Genomic DNA, 15,870 nt, shown 5'->3' on the forward strand with positions numbered 1-15,870 from the left:
CATCGCTTGTGCGAAATTCAGTTTGCTTTTTTCGTGTGATATAGTGTGAGCTATAGATGAAGGGCAACAGGCAGATTTATGGAAAGAGTTGGACACGGTGCCTCATTGCAGGCTGTTAAAGAAGTTACGACCATATGGAATATGATCACGAATATGTAAGTAGGTCGAAGACTTCTCAAGCCAGTATGTTGCCCTCTATGGCCCATGTTCATCAGAGACAAGACTATCGTCAGAAGTGCTCCAGGGAAATGTGAAAGGACCGCTATTATTCGCTACATACATAAATAATTTGGTGGACAATATGGGCAGCAGTCTGCGGTTGTGTGCTGACGATACTACGGTGTACGGTAAGGTGTGGAAATTGAGTGACTGTAGGAGGATGCAAGATGACTTGGACAAAATGTGTGGTGAACAGCAGCAAGCTCTAAATGTAGAAAAATGTAACTTAATGCTGATGATGAGGTACGAAAACCCCTTAATGTTCTGATATAGCACTAGTAGTGTTCTGCTTGACATGGTCACGTTGTTTAAATATGTGGCCGTAACGTTGCAAAGTGATATGAAATGGGACGAGCACGTGAGGACTGTGGTAAAAGGCGAATGGTCGACTTTGGTTTATTGGGAGACTTCTAGGAAAGTGTGGCTCATCTGTAAAGGAGGTCGCATGCAGGACACTAGTATGATCTGTTTTTGAGTACTGCTCGACTGTTTGGGATCCGTACCAGGTCAGTGAAAGGAAGACATCGAAGCAATTCAGAGACGGGCCACTAGATTTGTTACTGGTAGGTTCGAGCAACACGCAAGTATTAAAAAGGTGCTTCGGGAACTCAAATGAGAATCGCTGGAGGGAAGGCGTCGTACTTTTTGAGTAACATATATTAAGAAAATTTAGAGAACCGGCATTTGAAGCTGACTGCAGAATGATTCTCTTACCTCCCACATACATTGCGCGTAAGGATCGCGAAGGTAAGATACGAGAAATCAGGGCTCGCACGGAGGCATATAGATAGTCGTTTTTCCCTCGTTCTGTTCGCGAGTGGAACAGCAAAGGAAATGACTAGCAGTGATACAGGGTACCCTCTGTCACGCGGAGAATCGCTGTAGATGTAGAATCGTGCTTATTCATGATGCCACTGACGTGAAATGCACCTTCATCCAACATAAACAACACAACATGAAGGTCTGTGTGCATACTTTCTAATAACACTTCGGCAGGTCGTACAAGAGCAATTTTGTCGGCCTGAGACAGGGCCTGTATCATTTGTGGTGCGGCTACGTTGTCAGATCGAGTTGCAGAATTCTTACGACACTTGTCCGCGCGACTGCGGTTTCCAGTGCTAACCTCGTACTTGACTTCCCTGGGTTCCTGATCATCGCACCTTGAGCATTTGTTGTTGTTGTTGCGGTTTCCAGTCCAAAGACTGGTTAGGTGCAGCTCTCCATGCTACTCTGTCCTGCGCCAGCCTCTTCATCTCCGAATAACTGCTGCAAATTACATCCTTCTGAATCTGCTTCCCACACTTCTCTCCAGTACCAAATTGGTGATTCCTTGATGTCTCTGAATCTGTCTTATTAACTTCTTCTAGTCATTTTGAGCCACAAATTTCGTTTACACCAATTCTGCTCAGTGCCTCCTCATTGGTTACATGACTACCCATCTAACCTTCAACATTCTTCTGTAGCACCACATTTCAAAAACTTCTGTTCTCTTCCTATCGTTTATGATGTTATACTCCATTCGAATACTTCTTGGACGTTCACTGTTTTCTTTACAATCATTGATGACACACCCGGAGCGCACAAATTTCTCATGCAGTCGACGGATGCGATCCTTATGAAAACATTGCTGAATTTTTTTCTTACAGTTGCGTCTGACCCAAACACTTCCATCCAAGCTACTTCTTTCTTTCATCCAAAGTAAGTCAGGTGGCCATCTCTAGTCTGCAGCAGAAGAAAATTTAAAATTACGTGGTGCCATATGAATGGTAACATCTTTTTATTATTAAGAATAATTTATAGAAAGGGGCTTGGACGTAGATGAAGATGAGATGGTAGATATGATACTACAAGAAGAATTTGACAATGCTTTGAAAGATCTACCATAAGTCGAAACAAAGACCCAGAAGTTGACCACTGATAGCCTTGGGAAAGTCAGCAATGAAAAAATTCGTCCATTTGGTGCGCTAGGTGTATGGGACAAGTGAAATATCCCCAGACTTCAAGAACAATGCAATAATTCCAGCTCCAAAGAAAGCAGTTGCTGACAGGTATGAAAACTGCAGAATGGTCAGTTTAATAAGTCACGGTTGCAAAATATTAACGCAAATTGTTTACTGAAGAATGGAAAAGCTGGTAGAAGCAGAACTCGGGGAAGATCAGTTTGGATTCCGGAGAAATGTAGGAACTCGCGAGGCAATACTTACTCTATGTTTTCCCACAGAAGATAGGTTAAGGAAAGGCAAACCTACGTTTAGCCTATAGCATTTGTACACTTTGAGGAATCTGTTGACAATGTTGACTGGAATACTTTCTTTCAAATTGTAAAGGTGGCAGGGGTAAAATACAGGGAGTCAAAGGATATTTAATGTCCGCAGCTCGTGGTCGTGCGGTAGCGTTCTCGCTTCCCACGCCCGAGTTCCCGGGTTCGATTGCCGGCGGGGTCAGGGATTTTCTCTGCCTCGTGATGACTGGGTGTTGTATGATGTCCTTAGGTTAGTTAGGTTTAAGTAGTTCTAAGTTCTAGGGGACTGATGACCATAGATGTTAAGTCCCATAGTGCTCAGAGCCATTTGAACCATTTGATATTTACAATTTGTACAGAAACCAGATGGCAGTTGTAAGAGCCTAGGGGCACTAAAGGGAAGCAGTGGTTGAGAAGGGAGTGTGACCGGGTTTTAGCCTATCCCCGGAGTTATTTAATCTGTATATTGAACAAGCAGTAAAGGAAACAAAAGAAAAATTCGGAGTAAGAATTAACGTCCATGGTGAAGAAATGAAAACTTCGAGGTTTGCCGATGACATTGTAATTCTGTCAGAGAGAACAAAGATGTTGAACGGAATGGAAAGTGTCTTGAAAGGAGGATATAAGATGTACATCAACAAAAGCAAAACAAGGATAATGGTATATAGTCGAATAAAATCAGGTGATGTTAAGGGAATTAATTAGGAAACGAGACACTTAAAGCTGTAGATGAGTTTTAGTATTTAAGCAGCAAAGTAACTGAAGATGGCAGAAGTAGAGGGGATCAAAAGTGTAGACTGACAATGGAAAGAAAAGCATTTATGAAGAACAGGAATTCGCTAACATCGAATATAGTTTTAAGTGTTAGGAAGGATTTTCTGATGGTATTTGTCTGGACTGTTGCCATGTGCAAGTGAAAAATGGACAATAAACAGTCTAGATGAAAAGAGAATAGAAGCTTTCGAAATGTGGTGTTACAGAAGAATGCTGAAGATTAGATGGGACCATCACACAACTAACGCGACGAAAAGAAGGGATAGGTTGATATGACACCAATTTAGTACTGGTACGAAATGTGGGTCGTAAAAATCGCAGAGGGAGACTAAGAGATAAATACAACAAGCAGATTCAGAGAGATGTAGGTTGCAGTAGTTATAGGAGATGAAGAGGCTCTACAAGACAGAGTACCATGGAGAGCTGCATCAAACCAGTTTTCGGACGGAAGAGCATAACAGCAACGACAACAATAATAATTTCTTTAGATCTGTGCTCAGTCCGTCGCTTTAGCATAAGTTGGAAGAACTTTTAATTCAGAGAAACACGCCATTTTAAAAGTATTCATCGCAAAATTTGACATTTACTTGTGTCAGGGAACAGATATATTACTATAATAGGAACTCTCACGATTCTGACGTCGTACTTTATACAATATTAAATGAAAGTGTTACCTCACCGTTATCAGTATTTCACTAATCGCTAGGTCTGTGGACAGTGGCTAATGATGGGTGTAAATGAGTGGAATACTGCTTATTTCTGTCACTATTGACTGCATTAAGGAAAAATCAGGCTTTCCGTTATTTTAATTTCTTACAGCAGAATCGTTTCCTTTCTGTCTAGCCTTACGCAGTTTCGTGTGGTTGTCCGGTTCCATGCTTGCACTCGCGAACTCGCTTACCATTTGTTGTCGGCAGCCTGCGGATGTGTGGTGGCTGTGCTGGCTGGAGATTCCTTTGCAGTCGCTCAGGCCGCGAGTGCTTCCATATGGGCGAGACTCGTGCAAGCAAGTGAGAAGTATCCTATGTTAACGTCTGCTTGTAGCTTTTAGAGTTTCTCGGCTTTTCCGAGGCCCTCAATTTTCATGCTACTTTATTTCCCCTAGTTTCTATGAAATTTGGAAATTCGTATATGTGGAGTGTAAGAGCTAATTGATCTAAGTGCCATTTTTTTTTTCTTTTTCAGGAAGACGAGAAAGCTGCGTGACGGTAAGAATTAAAAGCGAATTATTTACTTATCATTCTCTTAACCACTGAGAATAATGAATACTTTAGATACAGTAACAGTTATTAATTAACCAAATCAAAAGGAATTCCATAGTGAGAACAATTATCTGTCAGTGTATAGCTGTGCAGTGTGATTTAGTTCCAATCTTTAAATAAGTTTTAAGCATATAGATTTCTGTTATTAAAGTCCTTCTTTCTTCCCTAAAAAATTCATGGATAGCGCTAACATAACTGTCTTTCCTTAATTCAAGAATACTACAGAAATTCAACAAAAAAATTCTGATAATGGGCTCTGACTCCTAGTTTCTCAGTAAACTGCTACTCCCACTAAGATAGATTACTGAACAACTATATTTCCTTATAATAAACGACTCATTTTGAGATGAACAGCCATGGAGCCTAGATACTAGGAAACCTCGAGATGTCTGCTTGCCGGCCGATGTGGCCAAGCGGTTCTAGGCGCTTCAGTCCGGAACCGCGCGACTGCAACGGTCGCAGGTTCGAATCCTGCCTCGGGCATGGATGTATGTGATGTCCTTAGGTTAGTTAGGTTTAAGTAGTTCTAAGTTCTAGGGGACTGATGACCTTAAATGTTCAGTCCCATAGTGCTCAGAGCCATTTCAACCATTTGATGTCTGCTTATTTTTTTGAGGCACTGTCAAAACGATGATATTTTGTTCTGCCGAATTCATATACCACTGAGATGGCTTAGCAGCAGTAACGATAGTTTTTAAGTGACATGTGGTCAAAATTAGTAATAACTGACGCTAACATCGTTTGTTGTCGTGCATACTTCGCTGCATTCTCGTTGTCGCTTTTTTTTTGAAGCTATGTAGTACTTCCCACCGAGTCTTAACTCGCTTGCCGGTTTCCTGTTCTATTTCTCCCTTCCTTTTTCTGATTAATTAAAATTTTTGACAGCAGTTTCAAAAAACACATAAATATGAATGGAACAAAAGCAAAGGGCATCAAACTGCATTACAGTAAGGCACGCGTTCCGTACACAAGCTGGAAGTAATGCTGCGGGCCTTGCACGACATTGATGTAGAGTTCTACCTGTGGTTATTGTGGTGCCACATCAGCTGGCGCCACAAAGAATAACAAGGGATACGAACTTTCGCTTGAAACATATCGCTCTGCAATGGCATCAGTGAGCAGACTATTGTGAAAGAAGAAACACGAAATGCCCAATGCTGATGATTAGTTCAATTAGATTCTGGGTGGCATGGGATCTAAAAATCCTTGATAGATATCCGGTCAACGTTTCTGGTAGTATTCGCCACCAGTGTCCAAGGACAGGTCACGCTATTCCCGTAAATTACGGGCTGGTTGTTTGTGGGCACGAAGGTGACTCCCAAAAGAGTCCCAGATGGGTTCCATCATGTTAAAAGTAGGCGAATTTCGTGGCCAAGACATCAGCTTGAATTCACTATCACGCTCCTCAGATCACTGTAGCACGATTCTGTCCTTGGACAGTTATTTGCTACAAGATATCATCGCCGTCGTGGAAGACATAAAGCATTAGAGGAATTCATGTGCTCCGCAGTAACGTGGTCTAGAAATGTCACGATACTTTTGATTACTGCATCAGGTCCCATGGAACACCAGGGGAATATACCCCGTAGTATAATACTGTCCCCAGCCCACGCGGCCCGGCTCCGTGCGGCGGTGCGCGTTTCGAGTACCAGTTCGTCTGCATAAAGGCATATTTGGGCGCTGTCATCACCCTGGTGGAGCGAGAAGCGTGAGCTATCCGATAAGTCTACGCGTTTACACCCACAGTCGGATCTGGATGACCCTGTGCCTACTGTAACGGCGACTGTCGATGTCGTTGGATCAATATGAGAACAGGTAGGATTTATCTGGGGCAGAGTCCCACTATCTACAAAGTTTGCTGAACTTGTGCCAGCACCAGCATCTCACTCTGCCGTCAAATCTGCCGCAGATCGCCACCTATTCTGCTTTATAGAACGGGCAAGCCTCCGACCTCCACGTTCTGTGACGAGTAGTGAACGTCCAATACCTTGTCGGCTAATCGTACTCCTCGTGTGACCGTCCTTCAGCCACTTTCCACAGATGCTGACGACAGCAGCGAGTGAGCTGCCGACCACCTTGGCAAATTCCAAGATGTTGATTCCCAGGCGCTGGGCAATAAAAATCTTACCTTTGTGAAAGTTGCATGTGTCAATCGATTTTTTCCATTTGCGGCACTGTCGGCGGTGTAATGATTACCCTATTCGTCTCTGCTCTGCTTCGATACACTATCTGATCAAAAGTATCCAGACACGCTGATGAAATGTGGAATTGAGCCGTAGCTGTAGCGAGAGGCGGAGCCGCTAGTATAAAAGAAAGCGGGGAGGATTGCGTTTAGTAGAGAAGCAGTGACAGCAAAATGGATCGGTCAGGAGAGGTCAGTCGCTTCGAACGTGGATTAGTCATTGTGTGTTACCTGAGTTACTGTCCGCCCCGATAGCTGAGTGGTCAGCGTGACGGATTGTCGTCCTACGGGCCCGGGTCCGGCTGGGTCGGGGATTTTCTCCGCTCAGGGACTGGGTGTTGTGTTGTCTCCATCATCATTTCATCCCCATCCGGCGCGCCGGTCGCCCAATGTGACGTCGAATGTGACAAGACTTACACCAAGGCGGCCGCACCTGCCCCCTATGGGGCCTCCCGGCCAATGACGCCAAACGCTCATTTCCATTTTACCTGAGTTACTCATCAGGGACATTTCAACATTTCTAAAGATGCCGCTAGTCAACTATTGGTGATGCGATTGAGAAGTGGAAACGCGGAGGAACAACCACAGCTAAATCAAGGCCAAGCACACATCATGTACTAAGGCACAGGGACCGTGGAGCATTGTGGAGGTTCTCTGTAAAAAATCGCATGGAATCCAGAGGAAGGAATCACTCGTGAGTTCCATAGTGCTATATAAGCAGTCCTAGCACAATGACTGTGTGTTGAGAGTTGAAAATAATGGGGTAGTAAGGTCGGGCAACTCATAAGCCACACATGTCTGCAGTCAATACTACGCGACGCTTGAAGTAATGTAAAGTGCGAAGCCACTGGACGACTGGCAACGAGTGATTTGGATTGATGAATAACGCTGTACCCTGTGGCAATCCGACGTACGATATGGGTTTGCCAAATGCATAGATAACGTTACCTGCCACGATGTGTAGTGGCAACACTGACCTTTTTTTTTTTTCTTTTTTGTCATCAGTCAACTGACTGGTTTGATGCGGCCCGCCACGAATTCCTTTCCTGTGCTAACCTCTTCATCTCAGAGTAGCGCTTGCAACCTACGTCCTCAATTATTTGCTTGACGTATTCCAATCTCTGTCTTCCTCTACAGTTTTTGCCCTCTACAGCTCCCTCTAGTACCATGGAAGTCATTCCCTCATGTCTTAGCAGATGTCCTATCATCCTGTCCCTTCTCCTTATCAGTGTTTTCCACATATTCCTTTCCTCTCCAATTCTGCATAGAACCTCCTCATTCCTTACCTTATCAGTCCACCTAATTTTCAACATTCGTCTATAGCACCACATCTCAAACGCTTCGATTCTCTTCTGTTCCGGTTTTCCCACAGTCCATGTTTCACTACCATACAATGCTGTACTCCAGACGTACATCCTCAGAAATTTCTTCCTCAAATTAAGGCCGGTATTTGATATTAGTAGACTTCTCTTGGCCATAAATGCCTTTTTTGTCATAGCGAGTCTGCTTTTGATGTCCTCCTTGCTCCGTCCGTCATTGGTTATTTTACTGCCTAGGTAGCAGAATTCCTTAACTTCATTGACTTCGTGACCATCAATCCTGATGTTAAGTTTCTCGCTGTTCTCATTTCTACTACTTCTCATTACCTTCGTCTTTCTCCGATTTACTCTCAAACCATACTGTGTACTCATTAGATTGTTCATTCCGTTCAGCAGATCATTTAATTCTTCTTCACTTTCACTCAGGATAGCAATGTCATCAGCTAATCGTATCATTGACATCCTTTCACCTTGTATTTTAATTCCACTCCTGAACCTTTCTTTTATTTCCATCATTGCTTCCTCGATGTACAGATTGAAGAGTAGGGGTGAAAGGCTACAGCCTTGTCTTACACCCTTCTTAATACGAGCACTTCGTTCTTGATCGTCCACTCTTATTATTCCCTCTTGGTTGTTGTACATATTGTATATGACCCGTCTCTCCCTATAGCTTATCCCTACTTTTTTCAGAATCTCGAACAGCTTGCACCATTTTATATTGTCGAACGCTTTTTCCAGGTCGACAAATCCTATGAAAGTGTCTTGATTTCTCTTTAGCCTTGCTTCCATTATTAGCCGTAACGTCAGAATTGCCTCTCTTGTCCCTTTACTTTTCCTAAAGCCAAACTGATCGTCACCTAGCGCATTCTCAATTTTCTTTTCCATTCTTCTGTATATTATTCTTGTGAGCAGCTTCGATGCATGAGCTGTTAAGCTGATTGTGCGATAATTCTCGCACTTGTCAGCTCTTGCCGTCTTCGGAATTGTGTGGATGATGCTTTTCCGAAAGTCAGATGGTATATCGCCAGACTCATATATTCTACACACCAACGTGAATAGTCGTTTTGTTGCCACTTCCCCCAATGATTTTAGAAATTCTGATGGAATGTTATCTATCCCTTCTGCCTTATTTGACCGTAAGTCCTCCAAAGCTCTTTTAAATTCCGATTCTAATACTGGATTCCCTATCTCTTCTAAATCGACTGCTGTTTCTTCTTCTATCACATCAGACAAATCTTCACCCTTATAGAGGCTTTCAATGTATTCTTTCTGTGGTGTCACCACCGGACACCACACTTGCTAGGTGGTAGCTTTAAATCGGCCGCGGTCCATTAGTACATGTCGGACCCGCGTGTCGCCACTGTCAGGGACCGCAGACCGAGCGCCACCACAAGGCAGGTCTCGAGATACGGACTAGCACTCGCCCCAGTTGTACGGACGACGTAGCTAGCGACTACACGGACGAAGCATTGCTCATTTGCCGAGCAGATAGTTAGAATAACCTTCAGCTAAGTCAATGGCTACGACCTAGCAAGGCGCCATTAGTAACATTGCATGTATCTAAAGAGTCTCACTTGTATCGCCACAATCTCCAGATGTACCACAAGGATGGATTAAAGTTAAGTATTACAGAAGCTACGTACTTTTCTTTATAGCAATCATTACGTATCCTGTTTCAGACCTCACGCCCATCTGCGTGGGCGTAGCGCGTGCCTTTCGGCTTCCTCTCATTGTGTCTAGGCTGTCTTGTCTAGACACAACACTTTCCACCTATCTGCTCTCTCCTCTGCATTTAACAGTGGAATTCCCGTTGCACTCTTAATGTTACCACCGTTGCTTTTAATGTCACCAAATGGTGTTTTGACTTTCCTGTATGCTGAGTCTGTCCTTCCGACAATCATATCTTTTTCGATGTCTTCACATTTTTCCTGCAGCCATTTCGTCTTAGCTTCCCTGCACTTCCTATTTATTTCATTCCTCAGCTGCTTGTATTTCTGTATTCCTGATTTTCCCGGAACATGTTTGTACTTCCTCCTTTCATCAATCAACTGAAGTATTTCTTCTGTTACCCATGGTTTCTTCGCAGCTACCTCCTTTGTACCTATGTTTTCCTTCCCAACTTCTGTGATGGCCCGTTTTAGAGATGTCCATTCCTCTTCAACTGTACTGCCTACTGCGCTGTTCCTTATTGCTGTATCTGTAGCGTTAGAGAACTTCAAACGTATCTCGTCATTCCTTAGTACTTCCGTATCCCACTTCTTTGCGTATTGATTCTTCCTGACTAATGTCTTGAACTTCAGCCTACTCTTCATCACTACTATATTGTGATCTGAGTATATCTGGTCCTGGGTACGCCTTACAGTCTGGTATCTGATTTCGGAATCTCTGTATGACCATGATGTAATCTAATTGAAATCTTCCCGTATCTCCCGGCCTTTTCCAAGTATACCTCCTCCTCTTGTGATTCTTGAACAGGGTATTCGCTATTACTAGCTGAAACTTGTTACAGAACTCAATTAGTCTTTCTCCTCTTTCATTCCTTGTCCCAAGCCCATATTCTCCTGTAGCCTTTTCTTCTACTCCTTCCCCTACAACTGCATTCCAGTCGCCCATGACTATTAGATTTTCGTCCCCCTTTACATACTGCATTACCCTTTCAATATCCTCACGCACTTTTTCTATCTGTTCATCTTCAGCTTGCGACGTCGGCATGTATACCTGAACTATCGTTGTCGGTGTTGGTCTGCTGTCGATTCTGATTAGAACAACCCGGTCACTGAACTGTTCACAGTAACACACCCTCTACCCTGCCTTCCTATTCATAACGAATCCTACACCTGTTATACCATTTTCTGCTGCTGTTGATATTACCCGATAGTCATCTGACCAGAAATCCTTGTCCTCCTTCCACTTCACTTCACTGACCCCTACTATATCTAGATTGAGCCTTTGCATTTCCCTTTTCAGATTTTCTAGTTTCTCTACCACGTTCAAGCTTCTGACATTCCACGCCCCGACTCGTAGAACGTTAACGTTTCGTTGATTATTCAGTCTTTTTCTCATGGTAACCTCCCCCTTGGCAGTCCCCTCCCGGAGATCCGAATGGGGGACTATTCCGGAATCTTTTGCCGATGGAGAGATCATCATGACACTTCTTCAATTACAGGCCACATGTCCTGTGGATACACGTTACGTGTCTTTAATGCAGTGGTTTCCATTGCCTTCTGCATCCTCATGTCGTTGATCATTGCTGATTCTTCCGCCTTTAGGGGCAATTTCCCACCCCTAGGACAAGAGAATGCCCTGAACCTCTATCCGCTCCTCCGCCCTCTTCGACAAGGCCGTTGGCAGAATGAGGCTGACTTCTTATGCCGGAAGTCTTCGGCCGCCAATTCTGTTTATTTATCAAAATTTAGGCAGTGGCGCGGATCGAACCGGGGACCGAAGACGTTTTAGATTATGAATCAAAGACGCTACCCCTAGACCACGGGCTAGATTACGTACAGGAGATGTTATGTTACGGTAGAGCCGCGTTTTTTGTGGTTATAGTGCGGTCCCCTTATTGCACTTAAGAAAATGCTGACTGCAGAAGGATATGTGCACATTTTACAGCATTGTATATTACGTAGAGTAAAGGGACTGTTGACAGACTATGCTTGTGTTAGCACGACAATTCGACACGCAAGTCGCCGAAGTGGCGTCAAATCGAAAGACTTGCACTCGGCGAACGGTCAACCCGACGGGAGGCCCTAGCAACACGACCTTTTTTTTTAGCACGATAATGCACTCTCTCATAAAACGGTATCTGTGACGCAATGGTTTGTGGACAGTAAAATTCCTGAAATGAACTGTAGTGCTGAAAGTCGCGACATGAGCCCAATGGGATGAGTTAGAACGTCGACTTCCCTCTAGACCCCAGCGCCCAACATCACCACCTTCTCTTGTTTCGGCTCCTGAGGAAGAGTGTGCTCCCATTCGCCCACGGACATTCAGACATCTCACTGAAACTTCCTGGCATATTAAAACTATGTGCCGGACCGAGACTCGAACTCGGGACCTTTGCCGTCCGCGGGCAAGCGCTCTTCCATCTGAACTACCCAAGCACGACTCACGCCCGGTCCCCACAGCTTTACTTCTGCCAGCATCTCGTCTCCTACCTTCCAAACTTTACAGAAGCTCTCCTGCGAACCATGCAGAACTAGCACTCCTGAAAGAAAGGACATTGTGGATACATTGCTTAGCCACAGCCTGTGGGATGTTTCCAGAATGAGATTTTCACTCTGCAGCGTAGTGGGCGCTGATATGAAACTTCCTGGCAGATTAAAACTGTGTGCCGGACCGAGACTCGAACTCGGGACCTTTGGCTTTTCGCGGGCAAGTGCTCTACCATCTGAGGTTTGCAGGAGAGTTTCTGTAAAGTTCGGAAGGTAGGAGACGAGGTACTGACAGAAGTAAAGCTGTGAGGACGGGGTGTGAGTCGTGAGTGGCTAGCTCAGATGGTAGATCACTTGCCCGCGAAAGGCAAACGTCCCGAGTTCAAGTCTCGGTCCGGCACACAGTTTTAATGTGCCAGCAAGTTTCACATCAGCGCACACTCCGCTCCAGAGTGAAAATCTCAATCTGGATCTCACTGAAAGCGTTCCCAACGGTTGAAACCGTCACAAATGCCTAGGGTGGACAGACCTAATATTGATGTCCACTAACAGGTGTCTGGATACTTCATATCGCATAATCTACTCTCCTTACCGCATCATTTGCTCGCAAAGCCACGAAGCAGGAAGCAGCACTGTTTCACTGTGGTCAGGCGTAATAATTATTTCGTCAGTGTACGAATGTGTGATAATATAAAAGCCTTTGGGGGGGGGGGGGGGGGGGCGGGGACGGGGGGGTGGAGTCTGCTGATCTCGTGAATCCGTATCTGCGTTGATATTCATCTACATCTACATACATACTCCGCAATCCACCATACGGTGCGTGGCGGAGGGTACCTCGTACCACAACTAGCATCTTGTCTCCCTGTTCCACTCCCAAACAGAACGAGGGAAAAATAACTGACTATATGCCTCTGTGCGAGCCCTAATCTCTCTTATCTTATCTTTGTGGTCTTTCCGCGAAATGTAAGTTGGCGGAAGTAAAATTGTACTGCAGTCAGCCTCAAATGCTGGTTCTCTAAATTTCCTCAGTAGCGATTCATGAAAAGAACGCCTCCTTTCCTCTAGAGACTCCCACCCGAGTTCCTGAAGCATTTCCGTAACACTCGCGTGGTGATCAAACCTACCAGTAACAAATCTAGCAGCCCGCCTCTGAATTGCCTCTGTCCTCCCCAAATCCGACCGGATAGGGATCCCAAACGCTCGAACAGTACTCAAGAATAGGTCGTATTAGTGTTTTATAAGCGGTCTCCTTCACAGATGAACCACATCTTCCCAAAATTCTATCAATGAACCGAAGACTACTATCAGCCTTCCCCACAACTGCCATTACATGCTTGTCCCACTTCATATCGCTCTGCAATGTTAAGCCCAAATATTTAATCGTCCTGACTGTGTCAAGCGCTACACTACTAATGGAGTATTCAAAAATTACAGGATTCTTTTTACTATTCATCTGGATTAATTTACATTTATCTACATTTTGAGTTAGCTGCCATTCTTTACACCAATCACAAATCCTGTCCAAGTCATCTTGTATCCTCCTACAGTCACTCAACGACGACACCTTCCCGTCCACCACAGCATCATCAGCAAACAGCCGCACATTGCTATCCACCCTATCCAAAAGATCATTTATGTAGATAGAAAACAACAGCGGACCTATCACACTTCCCTGGGGCACTCCAGATGATACTCTCACCTCCGATGAATACTCAGCATCGAGGACAACGTACAGGGTTCTGTTACTTAAGGGCGCTGATGAGGGTGCTACCGAACGCCCTGTAATCAACATTATAATCTTTTTAGAGTTGATGTGAATAACTAGGCTTCGGACGGCGGACAGCGAGAGCTAGAACAGCCACGTTAGTTTGAGGGACAGTGTTGCTGGCTGAGAGTGCGGGCGTAGTGGGAGGATGGGCGGGTGTCGGGAGGGAGCAGCTGGCGGCGTGGGGAGTCGATGACCGCGGGGCGGGACCTGTTCTCCGCGCTTCACCTCCGCCCTGCTCCCAGCTCGGCTAGCGCTGTACCGAGAGCCACGTTGCACATCTCAACTTGTACGCAGAGTCTCCAGTACTGCAGACACAGCACATGCTTTACAGTGACTCGACCACTCGTGTTGCGTGCTGTTTCGCAGGACGTGGACCATATCCGGAATAGTGGGCGAATTACGTGCAACGAAAGCTCTGTGCGTGGCGCTGTGGGGAAGACAATGCTGCGGAGGCAGGCTCCCGACCGCCGCACACTGGACCAACTCGCTTCAAAATCTGGACGGAACAGAAATAGAAAAAGATGCTCGATCCTGCGAAGTCCTGTGTAGATCGCACTTGTGCATTCTTGTCCGATGCTGCAGTTGCCGGTAAACAGTTAATCGGAAGACGACACACTTTTGACTTACTGTTTGTATGGCTTGTTTGGTATATGACAGCGATCCTGCATGTTGTTGTTGTGGTCTTCAGTCTAGAGACTGGTTTGACGCAGCTCTCCATGCTACTCTATCCTGTGCAAGCTTCTTCATCTCCGAGTAACTACTGCAACCAAAATCCTTCTGAATCTGCTTAGTGTATTCATCTCTCGGTCTCCCTCTACGACTTTTACCCTCCACGCTTCCCTCTATCACTAAATTGATGATCCCTTGACTCCGCTGAACGTGTCCTACTAACCGATCCCGTCAAGTTGTGCCACAAATTCCTCTTCCCCCCGATTCTATTAGGTACCTCCTCATTATTTACGTGATCTATCCATCTAATCTTCAGCATTCTTCTGTAGCACCACATTTCGAAAGCTTCCATTCTCTTCTTGTCTAAACTATTTAGCGTCCATGTTTCACATCCATACATGGCTACACTCCATACAAATACTTTTAGAAAAGACTTCCTAACACTTAAATCTATACTCGATGTTAACAAATTTCTCTTCTTCAGAAACGCTTTTCTTGCCATTGCCAGTCTACATTTCATATCCTCTCTACTTCGACAATCATCAGTTATTTTGCTCCCCAAATAGCACAACTCATCTACTGCTTAAGTGTCTCATTTCCTAATCTAATTCCCTTGGCATCACCTGATTTAATTCGACTACATTCCATATCCTCGTTTTGCTTTTGTTGATGTTCATCTTATAGCCTCCTTTGAAGACACTGTCCATTCCGTTCAACTGCTCTTCCAGGTCTTTTGTTGTCTCTGACAGAATTATAATGTCATCGGCGAACCTCAAAGTTTTTATTTCTTCTGCATGGATTTTAATTCCTACTCCAAATTTTTCTTTTGTTTCCTTTACTGCTTGCTCAATATACAGATTGAATAACTTCGGGGATAGGCTACAACCCTGTCTCATTTCCTTCCCAACTACTGCTTCCCCTTCATGCCCCTCGATTCTTATAACTGCCATCTGGTTCTTGTACAAATTATACATAGCCTTTTGCTCCCTGTGTTTTACCCCTGCCACCTTCAGAATTTGAAAAGAGAGTATTCCAGTCAACATTGTCAAAAGCTTTCTCTAAGTCCACAAATGCTAGAAACGTAGGTTTGCCCTTCCTTAATCTTTCTTCTAAGATAAGTCGTAGGATCAGTATCGTCTCACGTGTTCCAACATTTCTACGGAATACGAACTGATCTCCCCCGAGGTCGGCTTCTACCAGTTTTTCCATTCATCTGTAAAGAATTCGTGTAAGTATTTTGCAGTCGTGACTTATTAAACTGATAGTTCGGTAATTTTCACG

At 44.6% G+C, this 15,870-nt stretch overlaps 1 protein-coding gene across 2 annotated transcripts in view; it reads left to right on the forward strand.

The window, feature by feature from the left end:
- LOC124619726 overlaps positions 1-15,870 on the forward strand; it is an 885,033-nt gene that overhangs the window by 244,810 nt on the left and 624,353 nt on the right. For both annotated transcript variants that reach the window (XM_047146293.1, XM_047146294.1), the window contains exon 2: positions 4,421-4,443. The gene's annotated coding sequence lies outside the window, so the exon portion shown is untranslated. The remainder of the gene's footprint in view (positions 1-4,420; positions 4,444-15,870) is intronic.

The sequence above is a fragment of the Schistocerca americana genome, chromosome 6, assembly GCF_021461395.2.
Source record: "Schistocerca americana isolate TAMUIC-IGC-003095 chromosome 6, iqSchAmer2.1, whole genome shotgun sequence".
Classification (NCBI taxonomy): Eukaryota; Metazoa; Arthropoda; class Insecta; order Orthoptera; family Acrididae; genus Schistocerca; species Schistocerca americana.